Here is a 15372-nt window from a genome sequence, read left to right as displayed (position 1 = left end):
ACTTCTTCATCAGGGTCGCGGGGGAACCTGGAGCCAATCCAAGGGAGCATCGGGCACAAGGCGGGGTACACCCTGGATAGGGTGCCAGTCCATCGCAGGGCACAATCACATACACACTCACACACCCATTCATACACTACAGACACTTTAGACACGCCAATCAGCCTACCATGCATGTCTTTGGACTGGGGGAGGAAACCGGAGTACCCGGAGGAAACCCCCGCAGCACTGGGAGAACATGCAAACTCCGCACACACATGGCCCCGGCGGGAATCGAACCCCGGAGGTGTGAGGCGAACGTGCTAACCACTAAGCCACTGTGCGCCCGCTTTTTGTATTGTGTTGATCATATTTAATAGACATTCTACATCAAATACTATTTGGATATATTACTGATTAGATCTCTTTTTATCGGAAACTCAACACTAGAGTGACCAAGAGCACAAAGGAATCGGTGATCATTTAGTAACACGCTTTTGTCTCTGTGAAGACTAAGAGATTCAGAAGCATTCATTTTTTTTCTCTTTCAGTTGCTCCCATTCGAAGTCATCCCAGTGGATCACCCGTCCACATATTTTGATTCTGGCACAAGTTTTACACCAGATGCCCTTCCTGATGCAACCCTCCCCATTTACCAGGCTTGGGCCCATCACTGAGAGTGCTCTGGCCCACGCAACCTTCCAGTAGCTAAGGTTGGTTCCCTGACCGGGAATCAAACCTGGGCCACGGCGGATGCTAGTCACTAGTCCATCAGGGAACCTCCAGAAGCACCTCATTACAGAAGGATAAAAGAACCACAGGTACGAAGACTCTGCTGTGTTAATCATCTGCAAACGGTGGTTAATAAGGTAAAAGTGAGAAACAGGCAGCAGTAATGAAAGTTTGAAATTGGAAAAAAATAGTCTGTGCAAACGTTATTTCAGGTTCTGACCCATGCTGAGTTAATTAGGCCTCTGTAATGGACTGGAGCGAAAGAAACTGTCCTGAGCGCTGAGGTTACCATGTTGATCTGGAGGCACTCTGCTGCCAATTATTATGATATATTTTAATCTACCACTTGAAATCCCATCAGTCATTTATCTAATGCTATGTAAATTGACTAAATATTATTGGACAGACCCCCTCCTTTCTTATTCATGAGTGACCCTATTCAGTTAGGAGCTATTTAATCCTATAGCAAATTGACCCAATTCCTATTGGAAATTACACTAAATCGTCTGTCTAATGTGCAGCATATGCGCTCAAGGCTGTTTTTCATAAGTTTGAGGGGGCGAAAATGGAGATGAATATGCAACAAAAGAGATTTATCAGAATGTTGCCAGGGAAAAAAATGTGTCTCAGCTACCATTTAAGTTCTACCATCTCACTATGATTACTATGTGATGTAAACTAGAGTCAAATTATAGGAATGCACAATACGAGAAGACGACAAAGCTTCTGTATTTCTGAATCTATTTAAAAAGTCTTTTTATCCACGGTGAACATCTTTCAGGTGATGTGTAATTTAATAAAGAATGGCTCAGCATGGGATAATCTAACAGGGTGCATATAATAACGCGAGCATCTTTAGCGAGTGCACACAAACACACACACTCACACACGTGAGGGGGCAGAAGGCCATTGAGTGGCCATTGAGCTTGACTACATTTGCCTCACACCTCAGGAAAAGAAGTCCTTGCTCTCTTGTTATTAGTAGCTAACAGCAAAACCTGGCTGTTATTCTTTATGTTTGAGATCATGTCCTCCAGTTATACCATTGTACCAGACAACCACTAATTTCACACAGGTATAATGAAAATACAGCACCAACAATTAAACACCAGAATCACTAAGCACATCACACATAATTCAGTATAAATATATTTCATGTGCTCCAAGCTGAAGTCTTCCTGACATATTAATGCCATTCTCATTTGGTAAAATAATTTAGTGATTATATCAAATCCCTGGTTCCAACCTAAGTTTATATCACTTAGGTCATGACTATTTGATTTATGACCAATTGTTGTAACTAGCACTTCATCCAAATATTGTGTTTAAGTGTTGCTCCTTCTAATCTTCCTGCAATCATTTACCACTTTACTCTGTACGTAGTTCTGAAGTGCTTTTAGTGCTGTCAGGCTTAACTTGTGCGATGCCTTAGTTGTAAGCATGAAAACATCTGAATGAATATAAGATTTGTACAAATGATTTTTTAAATAAATAAATAAATAAATGCATGCTCCTCCCCTCTCTCTGCATCTACTTGTCCCAGAATAAAACTCTAAATGAGTTGGGATGTAGGATATTCCAATGGGAATTTATTAAGTCTAATGCCACTGAGTCTCAGATGCTCAGGAAGGTTTTTTAATGTAATCTGTTAATCACTGTGCATGCTGTAGCTACTAATCTAACCTCCAGTGGCTTAGTGGTTAGCATGTTTGCCTCGCACCTCTGGGGTTGGGGGTTTGAATCTTCTCTTTTTGCATGTTCTTCTCATGCTTTGGGGGCTTCCTGAGCCTTCCTGAGATTCAGTGGAGTTAGAGCTAATAAATTCCTATTGGAATATCCTCCATCCTAACTCATTTAGAGTTTTATTTTATTTATATATAAGTCAATGCAGAGAGAGGGGAGGAGCATGCAATTATTTTTTAAATAATTTTATTTTTAAATTTGTGTGGAGTTTGCATGTTTTCTCCATGATTTGGGGGGTTTCTTCCAGGTACTCCAGTTTCTTCCCCCAGTCCAAAGACATGCACTGTAGGCCGATTCCAAATTTTCCATAGTGTGTGAATGGGTGTGTGAGTGTGTGTATGTGAGTGTGTGTGTGTGTGTGTGTGTGTGTGTGTGTGTGTGTGAGTGACTGTGCCCTGTGATGGGTTGGCATCCTGTCCAGGATGTATCTCACCTTGCACCCCTAGTCTCCTGGGATAGGCTCTAGGCTCCCTCACGACCTTGTTTAGGATAAGCGGTACAGAAAATGGATGGATGCAACTAACCAAGCTCATTTGCTTGCTGCTGGAGCATCACCCTCACACTACACTAACATGTGGGTGGTGGATTAGACCACAAGAGCATTTCTGGGCATTTGAAAAAGCTTTTGTGTCTCACATTTCTTAAGTATGTGTGCGTTTTGTGTGTGTGTGTGTGTGTGTGTGTGTGTGTGTGTGTGTGTGTGTTTGTTCACATGCATTTGAGTTTGAAGGTCTCGTTGGCAAAAGGAAGAAGTAGTGAGTGCTCTGCCATGCCATTTCAAAGAAAGAAAGAGAAAAGGAAGATAAGGGCGTGTGGAAATAACACGAAAAATGGATAATGCTCTTTTGCAGACAGCTCAGCTCTGCTGTGGAGGACAGTGTGGATGAATCAATTCATGTCTCCTTCAAAAGATTCTAAGTGATCACGTAGCTCTGCTTTCAGCGCGGTGCGATTGAGCACTGAGCTCCAAAAGCCACAATGTATCTGCTGCCTGCTGTGTAGATAAGAAGCAGTGCAGGGACATTTTACTGTATGGAATAGCATTACCAAAGCTTCAGTGTAAAATGGACAAAAATGAAAAGGCTCATCTTAGTAATGCCATCTGTTTGCATCTTTCTTTCTTTCTTTCTTTAAGCTTTGTTTGTATATGTTGTGGATATACTGTTTCATATCTGTTAGTACAAAATTAATTTTGGTTACACCATGAAAATTTTTCTGGTCCTGTGGAACATGTGGTTAAATACAAGTGATTGCATCTGTAAGTTTTTGAATGGGGAAAATATACAGTACATCTGTTTAATAAAAAAATAAATAAGAATTTAAAAAAAAATAGCTAAAAATATATATCAGGAAGGATACATGTGATGCATATATAGATATATAGAGACACATCCTTCCTGATATATAGAGACACATGCATCGCATGAAGACTAGGAAATGCAAATATTAGGTTATTTATGTTACTAGTAATAAGGGGAAAAAATTATACTAAATTAAATTTAAATTAAATTAATAATAATAAATAAAAATAAATAATAAATAAACCAAATAAAAAATTTATATTTTACTATAAATTCGATGTCTTTATGTTTTTCATTTTGTCCCAAGGGTATGCAATTTTTTTTGCACTCAGTTGTGTACAGTATGTGCAGTGACATACCATTAATTGCCAACCAGTTATCACTATTCTCAATAAATATGTCCCGCTAGTTAGCTGCCAAAAAACTTTTCCAATAGAAGGCTAGTTGATTGGTAAGTAAAAAAGAAAAGAAACATACGCTTTAGCAGGGTTAATAGCCTTCTATTGAGATCAGTTATAGCCCCATCTAATGTTCATTCTGAGTTTTGAGTGCTATTGACCTTGGTGAGGCCATGGAGTCCAATATTGAAGATGTAAATCAAATAGTCATTATGGACGGTTTTCTTCTGCTAATTGGAATCAGATGTTTTATGGACCATTTTTCCTGTAATGGACAGGACGCTCCAGGCGGCCAGTGGTATTTGTGGTCCAGACGCATTTACAGAGGCTCTTAAAAGAGGAGATACTGCAATGCTGTACATGATGATACATTACGGTTATGTCTGTTCTCCAGTTCTGACCTTTAGCTCAATGATTTTCCTCCAGAATGAAAGTCCAGATTAAGTCTATTGCAGGTACAGGACACAATAAAGAGGAGATGATGGGTAAGCAGCTGAAGGAGGTTTTTTTATTTAAATTTCTTTTAGTTTTCCTGACGAAAAAGAACACCGTAAAAAAAATAGATTGTATCCCAGCCAACTTAAAACAGAGTCTCAACGGATAACATGCAAATAATTGAACTCTTGGGGTTAGTCCCAGGGTATCTGTTGTAGTGGATTCGTGAATGTGAATCAGTGGGGAAGTAGAACAGCACATGGAATTGTTTCATTGGAAAAGGAAAAAAAAGCTTCCCCTTTGTGAGAGAAAAAAAAACCTCCAGATATTGTGGGATGTAAGAGGCTTGCAGGTTTTGATATGCAATGATCAGAGTCTCAGTTCTTCATGTTTTCAGCTGTGCAAAATGATAGAAGATTTTTAAGCAGTGTGATAACAAAAGCACTTCACAAAACAAAAGCAGGAAGCAGTTTTCTACAGGCGGCTATCATGTTCATGCTTCCTGTAGGTGCTATTGTGTTTTTTAGACATTACACTTCAAACACTTTTTTATTAGAAGCTTTCAGTATTCCTGTGATTCAGCAGATGATAAGGTACATTTCTGTATATTTTATCAGAGCCTTGAAATGGATGCGGTCTGGAAATTCCGCACATCCTGAGTGAAACTGCTGAGAATATTTTCATGACTTCTTTGGTAAGACATAAAAACAAGAGAAAAAAAGAGACCACTTTCTTCACTGTTTTATTCATTCTATTAAGCTGTCATTTTTTTTTTTTTCTTGAGCTTTGGAAATTCATTCCTGATGTATTATTATACATCCATCTGGCTCAGTTTGTTTTTCCTTCAACCCTTCAGTGTGTCCCATCTTTAACAAATAGGCACTTTTGATATTTCACACGGCGTGTCTAACATCCTACCCATCTCTTGGTGTCTAGTTAATTGCAATCTTAAGGTCACACTAACCTTGAATGCTAAGGATAAAACTAATTAAATCCACTTATTCCACCAGCCCGCATGTGTCTGTCTACAGACTATATGTCATTTAAAAGGAGCAGAAGGTGGTCACGCCTCAAACAGCACCTCCCTTTTCTCCAGCCAGATGGAGGAAGACGCAGATGAGTGCATTAGACATCTTTAAATGCTTTTAATTTATCTGGCAGGTCGGCGTGGCAATGCTGGCATTTAAAGAAAGCCAGCGTGAAAACGCTGGTAATAGAATCCTACGTGATTTTTTTATTTATTTATCTCAGATAGAGAAGTGGGTACGGCCATGAAACAGGATTTCATATCCTGCCCCTGGAAATCATGAGCTTCATCTCCTGACACTAATAGTGTCACTTGCTCACTGGCAAATGAATGTCTGCGCTATCTCAATTCCTTCCCGAATCTCTGCTTTAATGAGACTTAATGAGGACAGACGGGAAGAATAGCGGATGCTTAGTCTTGTAATTCTCGAGACCACCCAGGATCTGATCTGCTCTGTTTCAAAGACCAGTCTTGTTCTTTCGGCCTGACAAATAAATAGCTAACAGTTTGTTTAGTAGATAATTGTCTTGCATTGTTTTGTTTGACTCCTGAAAAATAAAGAGACAACTCACTCAAAGTGTTTCCCTTGAAATAATTGATTGTGGAAATAGATGTCCGAAGGCCGGAGAGAAATCTAACTCGCATGCAAAAGTGCCAGCTTTAAACTGTGGTTGTTAAAAAGTTCTGTGTCAGATAATTACTACTCATCAGTGGTTCTCAAATGTCTTGCACACAGGGACTCCTTTAATTATAAAAAGAAATTCCACTGACCCTTTGGTACAAATTTATTTTATGAGCTATTCAAATATTAGACTCATTATTCAAACATTCTGCCTATTTATTGGATCCACAGGGGGTTTTATTCTTGAATTTTCCATCAACAGTACATGTTCTCGGCTAGTATTTATAGGCCTACTTGTTTTTTCATTTTAAGGTTTTGATTAAACCAATTTGATTCAAGAGACCAGTCAAAAAAAAAAGATCAATAAAAAAATACAACTTTGATAATGGTGGGTTGTAATTTCCACTGATGTAACTAAATTAAATTAATTTTTTTAAAAAAAAAAAAATCACAGACTTACTGACTAAGCTTCATGGACCCATGGGGTTCCCCAGCCTTCACTCTGAGAAAGACTGAGCTACACTTTCAGTTAATCAGGAGCAGAAAAGCAACCACTTGCAGAGGTGAACTACTCTTCACATACTGTACATTTCATGTTTTTTTTTTTTTTTTTTACATATGATGATGTGAATAATATGTGATCTCACATGTAAAAATATGTGAAGGTGCATTTCACTATATTATTGCCATGAAATTGCACATGTGAATTTGCATGAATTTATACTGTATGTTAATAATGTGTTAATATAAAACCATATGTGGGAAACCTAATGTGAAAATGAATAAATCATATGAAAAATCACATGTGGAAAAATAAAATCATATGCCCTATGTAAGGAAAAATTTACGTGAAAAAATCATGTATTGCACAGTGTAAAACATGATAGCCCCATTAAGTTATGTGAACTTATTTCTTCTCTTTAACTCTAATTGTCATGAGCATTTTTAGATATTGAACTCAAGTTTATGCGTTTTCAAAAATTAAAATTAAAGTAATCCGTTGTTTTGACTTGGAAAAATTGTAAAATGTAACTTTTTGAGTTGAAACATAGGTTATCTTCAAGTTGAGTTTACTCACATTTTTAAAGCAGCAGATGAACTTTCATTTCTAAGTTTAACCACTTGAAATGTTTTACAGTGTGTAACCACTTGAAATGTTTTACAGTGTGGAGAAAAAAGAATCACGTGAAATAATACCCTATGCATTACATAACATGTTTTGTAAACAAAACAAATACAAAAAACATGAAAAAACACAAAAATAAAAATTTATGCTTTGTGTAAAAATGTGTGAAACTAAACACTGAAGTGTCTAAAAAAAAAAAATTCATATGCGAATTATGAGATTATTGATTGGCACCATTAAATAAATACAAAGACAACAATTATCTTCCCATATGAGGAATGATCATTCTTAAGATAACATAAAGTTATTATAACCTGGTTATGTCTAGTCTCTCACTCTGATTCCCTAATTGTGACTTTCTTTAGAGAGCTGCTTGTGTGTGGCCAAAGACTTGTGCGCTCTGGGAATCGGTGCACTAATTGGCCCAGAACACAGTGCTTAATCCCCATCTAACTCATTAGGCACAGAAACAAACAGGGCTGCTCTCAGAATGCCTGTAATTAAGACAGATCTGTGACACCAGGCCCTGTGAGGCACGCGCATGATCCAGCACACGTTTGTCAAAACAAATTCTTCTGTCCTTCCTTTATCGCTCTTTCATTTCATTGTCTTACACTCTGTGGAAATCAGAGAATGATTGCTATGTCTACATCTCTACAACACCTTAGTCCCTCTTGATGATGTGTTGAGGAATGTATTCCCCTCATCAACAGTATCCTGGATGAGAAATTTCACGATAAAACACATCCTCTGTCATGTGTCTGGCATCTGTGGCATCTATAAGCCTAAGCATTAATCAGGGGTGGATAAAATTCAGAGAAACTGTATGTGTATTTGAGTTAAAATCCAAAAGTATCTACAGTTAAACATACTCAAGTATTCAAGAGTAAAGATTTGTAAGTGGTTCAAAGAGCTGACCACAAGTTCATCGTGCCTGATCCTACATGACTGGTTAATTCGCTAAGCAATCGGTCTGAAGGAAAATGTTCTGCTAACTCAGACAAACCTAGAATTCGGCTTGCAGGTTAGCTAATGTTTTATAATACTTTTGGAATGAATGCTAAGCCACAAAACAAAACTTAACCAACTAGCTCATTTAAAAAACTATTTTACTAAATGGTACAAGCTAGCTAATTTATAAATTATTACATTTTTACAAAACTTAACTAGCGAGTTAATTAACTAGCTAAATTAGAAAACGTAACTAGCTAACTGACCTATTAGTAGTAAAAACAAATCTTAACTAGCTAGATAATTTAACAAGCTAATTTACAAACTTTAACTAGCGATCCCATCAAACTTAACCCTTGTGTGTCAATTAAAAAAGTTACATATAGGTCCATAGAGAACTATGGACCTATGTCTAAACTAACTAAACTAACAAACTAATGTCCAAAAACTGTCATAAAAATATTATATATTAATATTGTTTTCCACATTCACTGGCGTCCATTTTTTTTTTTTTTTACCAGCATCAGATCTGATCATAATTACCAAACATTCATTCATTTTCAGAATTTTAAACCTTTAAAGAGTGGTTTCTTACATAATGCAAAAAAAATTTCCAAGCTCAGTAACCTTCTTTGACTCATACATGGGGTGGGATTTGTGCTTTTCAGTACAATATAATTTCTTTAATTTCTAGTTTAAAATAGATTCATGAAAGCAAATGATAAGATAAGGTGTGGGTGGCTGTGGCTCACGTGGTAGAGTGGGTTGTCCACTAATTGTAGGGTTGGCGGTTCGAATCCCAGCCCACATGACAAACCTGTGCAAAAACATACACACACACACACTGTGAATAAAACTCAGAAAAGGTTCAAGTCTCACTCCACTCAGTACAACAGTAAAAATTACGGAGGAAAAAGACGAACATCAAGGTACAACTTTAATACTTGTTATAAAGTAGTTAGCACAGAGCAAAATAAATTCAATGACAGAAAAACCAAGAGAGGTGGAAGAGAGGTTGAATAGATTAGCTTTTTGGTTCGTGTGTGTATGTGTATGTTTTGGAGAAATCGTGAACATGGTGTAAATTTCAGTTTATAGCCGGTGTAGGCCTTCGAGGCAGGACAGATAGATTGAATCAATGTCCTTGCTGTGAGCAGAGCTTTCGCCATTGCTATACAGGGCCAGAGAGCAACTCAAAGCAGAGAGATCTGTAACATCTGACACACCTGCAGGCCTACAGCCCAATTATTTATCTAGCAGAGCTGAGGCACAAGTTGCACTTTCACCTTACTAACACATGCATGTAGCAATATTTGTACTAATGATTCTTATATCTAGTGTATTTTATGTTATAGCCTAAAGGCACTTTTTTTTGGAACAGGAAAAGAGACAAACATTTAGCCCTTTGAGTGCAAATCTGCATATCTATGTGCTATTATGGAGTGTCTAAGGCAAATGACTTAAGGAGGAAAAAGTCTAATGTACTTAAGTACCAAGATCAGCTATTACTATATGAAGCTACAATTGCAACTTTGCCATGCTGTAGAGATGAATAACATTGGCAAGGTTGCACTGTATTTATTTGCAAATGAGAGACATGGGAGCTGATGCCTGGTCTTGGAAAGACATTCTTCTCAGTTATAGGGAATAATACTGAAGTTTCAAAATATTAGGTAATTATTGTGAAATAATCCATCCACCCATCTTTCATACTGCTTAGCCTGGAGCCTATCCCATGGAACTCCGGGCACAAAGCAGGGGACACCCTGGACAGGGTCCCAACCCATTGAAGGGCACAATCACACACACATTTGCACACTACAGACAATTTTGAAATGCCAATCAGCTTACAATGCATTTCTTTGGACTGGTGGAGGAGACCAGAGAACTTGGAGGAAACCTCTAACCCCAGTGGTGCGAAGCAAATGTGCTAACCTCTAAGCCACCATGCCACCAAAATCTAATCAAATATCATTATTCAATCAAATCAAGGACAATCAAATAAAGGACTTTGGTGTTAAGGGAAATAAGAGGGGCTGATTGATTGAATTTTTTTCCTAATCACACTTCTTCATAATGGGCCTCATTTATACATTTTTGTCAATGTACATTTTAGTTGCGTGTAAATGTTTCATAGGCCAAACTGAAAGAAACACATTGGCCAGGTTTACAGAAGTTTGCGACCGCTGATTTCTTTCATACGTGCATAGAATTGATGAATGGCAGTCATCTTTAAAGCTCAAAGTGTGTTCAGGTAACAGCTGCTTTGTGTTTAGTAATGCCCACAAAACTCCATAAAAGGTAAAGTTAACAAAGAGCTGAAAGCCAAAATAAGGACAAAACGGTCTACACCAATTTATATATATATATATATATATATATATATATATATATATATATATATATATATATAATAATATATATATATATTATTATATTATATATAATATATATATATTATATTATATATTATATATAATATAATATATATATATAATAATATATATATATATTATTCAGCAGCATAACAGCACCTGAAAAAGGAGGCAAATTAGAGTGAGTTAGGTATGAGGTGAAAAGAAAAATGGTTTGACATGGAAACAGAGAACAAATATAACTACACTGTACCCAGGTAATCATGGACACCAAGCACATCACACAGGGATGCTTGCTATGTTTAACTGTTTTAAGTGTTTAGGTAACTGTTGGCCGGAAGTCTTTTACACCTACATGCTGTTCCGGCTCTCACATACTTCAAAACTCTCTGGGGACTGGACTTTCATGAATGCCAAATTTCTTGTGTAAATGTTCCTGCTCCTGCATATTTCTGAATAAATTGAGTCTCAGTGTTTTTATTGAAACCCTACCTGCTTTTACACTTAATGTCATTCTTCGCCATTTTACTGCCTGCACTTACGTTCACAGAAAATAAAACATTTCTGCCAACGACGGCAACTCCAGGATCTTTTGCTTGCGTTTTGATCATGAAAATAGAGTCATAAATATTAATTAAACTGGGGACTGGAATTCACTTTAGTTTCAAGCTACCATGTTTGCAGATCTGGATTTCATATATCCCAGGAATAATTCAAACTTATGAGTTAGAGGTGAGTGTAATATGCAGGTTAAAATGGAATTTTGCATAAATCACATTCCATGACCCCTGGGATACATCACATACACGATTTCAGTCATACATCTTATCCTGTAAATGAAAGAAAAGCCTTTATTTTTTTATTATTTTTTTTTTGCTTTTCTTTTTTTCCTTTCTCTCGTTTCATTTCATCCTTACTCATGAGCAACCGCCAAGGCTTATTAAACAGCATAAAAATCATTTTCTTTTCCCACATTTATTTCCTGAGCTTTCATTTCGTTTTAACATTTTCAGTTAAATCTTCAACCTCAGTGACTTATTGTGTGAACCCGCAAAGGTATTAAACTTCTCTCTCGCATGGTTTTCCATAATGTTCAAATGTTGTAATGTAAACTTATCTCTTGCATGGTTTTCCATAATGTTGTAATGTAAACTTATCTCTCGCATGGTTTTCCATAATCTTCTAATGTTCTAATGTAAACTTATCTCTCGCATGGTTTTCCATAATGTTCTAATGTAAACTAACCTCTCGCATGGTTTTCCATAATGTTCTAATGTAAACTTACCTCTCGCATGGTTTTCCATAATGTTCTAATGTAAACTTACCTCTCGCATGGTTTTCCATAATGTTCTAATGTAAACTTACCTCTCGCATGGTTTTCCATAATGTTCTAATGTAAACTTACCTCTCGCATGGTTTTCCATAATGTTCTAATGTAAACTAACCTCTCGCATGGTTTTCCATAATGTTCTCATGTAAACTTACCTCTAGCATGGTTTTCCATAATGTTCCAATGTAAACTTACCTCTCGCATGGTTTTCCATAATGTTCTAATGTAAACTTACCTCTCGCATGGTTTTCCATAATGTTCTAATGTTCTAATGTAAACTTACCTCTCGCATGGTTTTCCATAATGTTCTAATGTAAACTTATCTCTCGCATGGTTTTCCATAATGTTCCCTAATGGTCAGAATACATCTTTCTTAAACATGATTAAACTGTACAATCTGGAAAACCGCAAGTGACATTAATACATAGCTGGCAGAGCCATAATAATGTCCATTTGTGTTGAAAGCAGCCTCTAATATATATCAAAAGAGTTGATTTATGTGTTGTTAGGAGACATTGTGATGAGGCAATCAAACAGTCTTCAGCGCACGGTTAACTTGACTGCAATTGCAGAGCCATTAAAATGGGTGTAAAACGCCACCTAATCAATCCAGACGGTAATTACTTATTAACAAATGAGCTCTAAAATGTAATGTGCAGTTGGCCGGCCACAGTAGCTATGCTGATGAACTTGTTGAAGTCCCATCTTGTAAGGTTTTATTCTACAGTTGCTCTTTTTGGCACCACATTCTGCTCAAGGATCTTTTGGTGCTGGACATCAACTGAAATGAGGTCCTAACTAAATATTAATGTTTTAAAGCAGAACACTTGTTTAATTTCTTGCCAGTTTGATATTATTGCTGTTAATTTGTGTTGGAAATAGACATTTCATGGCATGAAATAATGTAATAATATTTTTAATGTCCTAAAATAGACACACACACACAAAAACCCAGTTCACCAGAGATTGAACAGTAACGTTTGATTATTACATTTTGCTACAACTTAGATTATTAAAGAATAGTTTAATACTTTCTGAGAAATATACCTTTTTTGTCAGAGGAGTAACACAGTGCTTAGCTTAAGTGTGGACTCAGACTTTTTTAATTTCTTCTTTATGAGTAGTTTTAAGAGGAGTGGGAATGCATTAGTATTGTAATATAGAATGAAGTTTGTATATTATTAATATTTTTTGTTGATGTTGAGGCTGAACTGGTGGTTGATGAGAGCTTTTTGTCCTCCTCATGTCCAGGATGAAGTGCCTTTGCAATTTTGTAAGGTACAGTATGTGGTTTTACAGCATTATTAGGCTACTTTTCACTTGCCTGTATGTTTTTTTTTTCTGTATGTGTATTTAATAATGAATTATTCAAATTACAGATCCAAACTGGATACTTGAAGACTGAAAAAAAACAGGTGATATATATATATTGATATATATATATATATATATATATATATATATATATATATATATATATATATTTTCTAATCTTCACCTGTACAGTTTCTCATATCCTATGCCCATGATCACATCAGATTCTTGTTCTTGGCTGACAGGCGTGAAACCCGATGTGGTCTTCTGCTGTTGTAGCTCATCCACCTCAAGGTTTGATGTTTTGTGCATGCTGAGCTTATTTTATGCTCACCACAGTTGTAAAGAGGAATTAAATGAGTTACTACAGTACTAAAAATGCACACAGTACTACACTTCCAGGCAGCTCGAACCAATCTGCCCATTTTCCTCTGACCTCTCTTATCAACAAGGCATTTCCACCCACAGAACTGTTGCTCAGATGTTTTTTTTTGTTTGTTTGTTTTTCTCACCATTCTCTTTAGACCCTGTGTGTGAAAATCCCAAGGGATTAGCAGTTTCTGAAATATTCAAACCAGCCCATCTGGTACCAACAACCATGCCACAGTAAAAGTCAAACAAAACACATTTTCCCCCATTCTGATGTTTGATGTGAACATTAACTGAAGCGCTTGACCTGTGGCTGCATGATTTTATGCACTGTGCTGCTGCCACATGATTGGCTGACTGGATTATATGAATGACCATGGGTACCATTAAAGTGGAGGGTGAGTGTATGTGAAAATACAATACTATTTTATTATTTACTGATTTATTGTTTTACTGATAAGATTTTTAAAAAATGGTTTTATGGTCTTTTGCATTTGTGTGCTAAAGCCATCAACCCTGTCCCATGGGATACCAGGGGTGGGTTTATGGGGGTGCCAGAACTTCTGCAGACCCCTAATTACTACACTGTAATAACATCTGACATGGACATGTGAACATAACAAGCAGAAGACAACTTCTGCTGCATTTATGTTCCTGTGCTATTACTGGAAGTTTGTGAAGTTAAAAAACAAAAAACAAAAAAAACACACAATTACTGGAGATTGAATTCTGTAATATAAAAATAACAATAGGGGGCACGGTGGTTTAGTGGTTCACGCATTTGCTTCACACCTCCAGGGTTGAGGGTTTGATTCCCACCGCAGCCCTGTGTGTGCAGAGTTTGCATGTTCTCCCCGTGCTTCGAGGGTTTCCCCTAGTCCAAAGACATGCATTGCAGGCTGATTGGCATGTCCAAAAAGTGTCCGTAGTGTGTGAATGTGTGTATGATTCTGCCCTGCGATGGATTGGCACCCTGTCCAGGGTGTCCTCCGCCTAGTGCCCCATGCCCACTGGGATAGGCTCCAGGTTCCCCGTGACCCAGTAAGGATAAGCGGTACAGAAAATGGATGGATGAATGGATGGAAAAATAACAATACACGTACAGTCTCGTTCTGAAATAGTAGATGCCTCGAGATGGTCTTGCTAATGTATTAGCAAGTTAAATGAATAACAATAAGCTATATGACCAAATGTTCGTGGACACCTGACTATCATGTAGGCCTTCCCCAAACAGCAAAAGAGGGACTAAATCTGGAATACAAATTGGCTTGATGGTCAGAAACCGTTGGCTGTATAGTGTTGCTTTAATGGAGTTTCATTTGTATATCAGTTAGAGCTTACTTGTTTTGAACTATAGCTAAATGAATCAAAGGCAGACGAATTAATGTACAGTGCATTATATTGTTGTAGAGAATGTACAGACAGCCATGTTGGTTTGTTGTGTTTAGTGTTTATTTGATTTTATGGATAAAAGGAAGGGACAGATAGAAATTGTTCTTCAGACATGCAGCTGTTTGCACATACACACAAAAGCATGGCTACAGTTTAATAAATATGGAAAATCCCCATTATCCCACACACATAGATGTGCCATCCTACTAAAACCACCGTTACTCCTTTGGCATCTGGTGTAAAAACTTTCTAGATCCTGCAGAAGACGCAGTAACTCA

At 37.1% G+C, this 15372-nt stretch overlaps 1 long non-coding RNA gene across 1 annotated transcript in view; it reads left to right on the top strand.

Moving 5' to 3' along the window:
- Window positions 1-330: 330 nt before the first annotated feature.
- Window positions 331-15372, top strand: part of LOC128606590 (uncharacterized) — an 18470-nt gene continuing 3428 nt past the window's right edge. Inside the window, exons 1-5 of the long non-coding RNA XR_008385708.1 lie at window positions 331-800; window positions 13271-13297; window positions 13399-13434; window positions 13579-13627; window positions 13858-14100. This is a non-coding gene — a long non-coding RNA (uncharacterized LOC128606590). The remainder of the gene's footprint in view (window positions 801-13270; window positions 13298-13398; window positions 13435-13578; window positions 13628-13857; window positions 14101-15372) is intronic.

Source organism: Ictalurus furcatus, chromosome 4 (genome assembly GCF_023375685.1).
Source record: "Ictalurus furcatus strain D&B chromosome 4, Billie_1.0, whole genome shotgun sequence".
Taxonomy (NCBI): Eukaryota; Metazoa; Chordata; class Actinopteri; order Siluriformes; family Ictaluridae; genus Ictalurus; species Ictalurus furcatus.
Note: the sequence above shows the minus strand (reverse complement) of the source record. Positions and strands in the feature narration are given on the sequence as shown.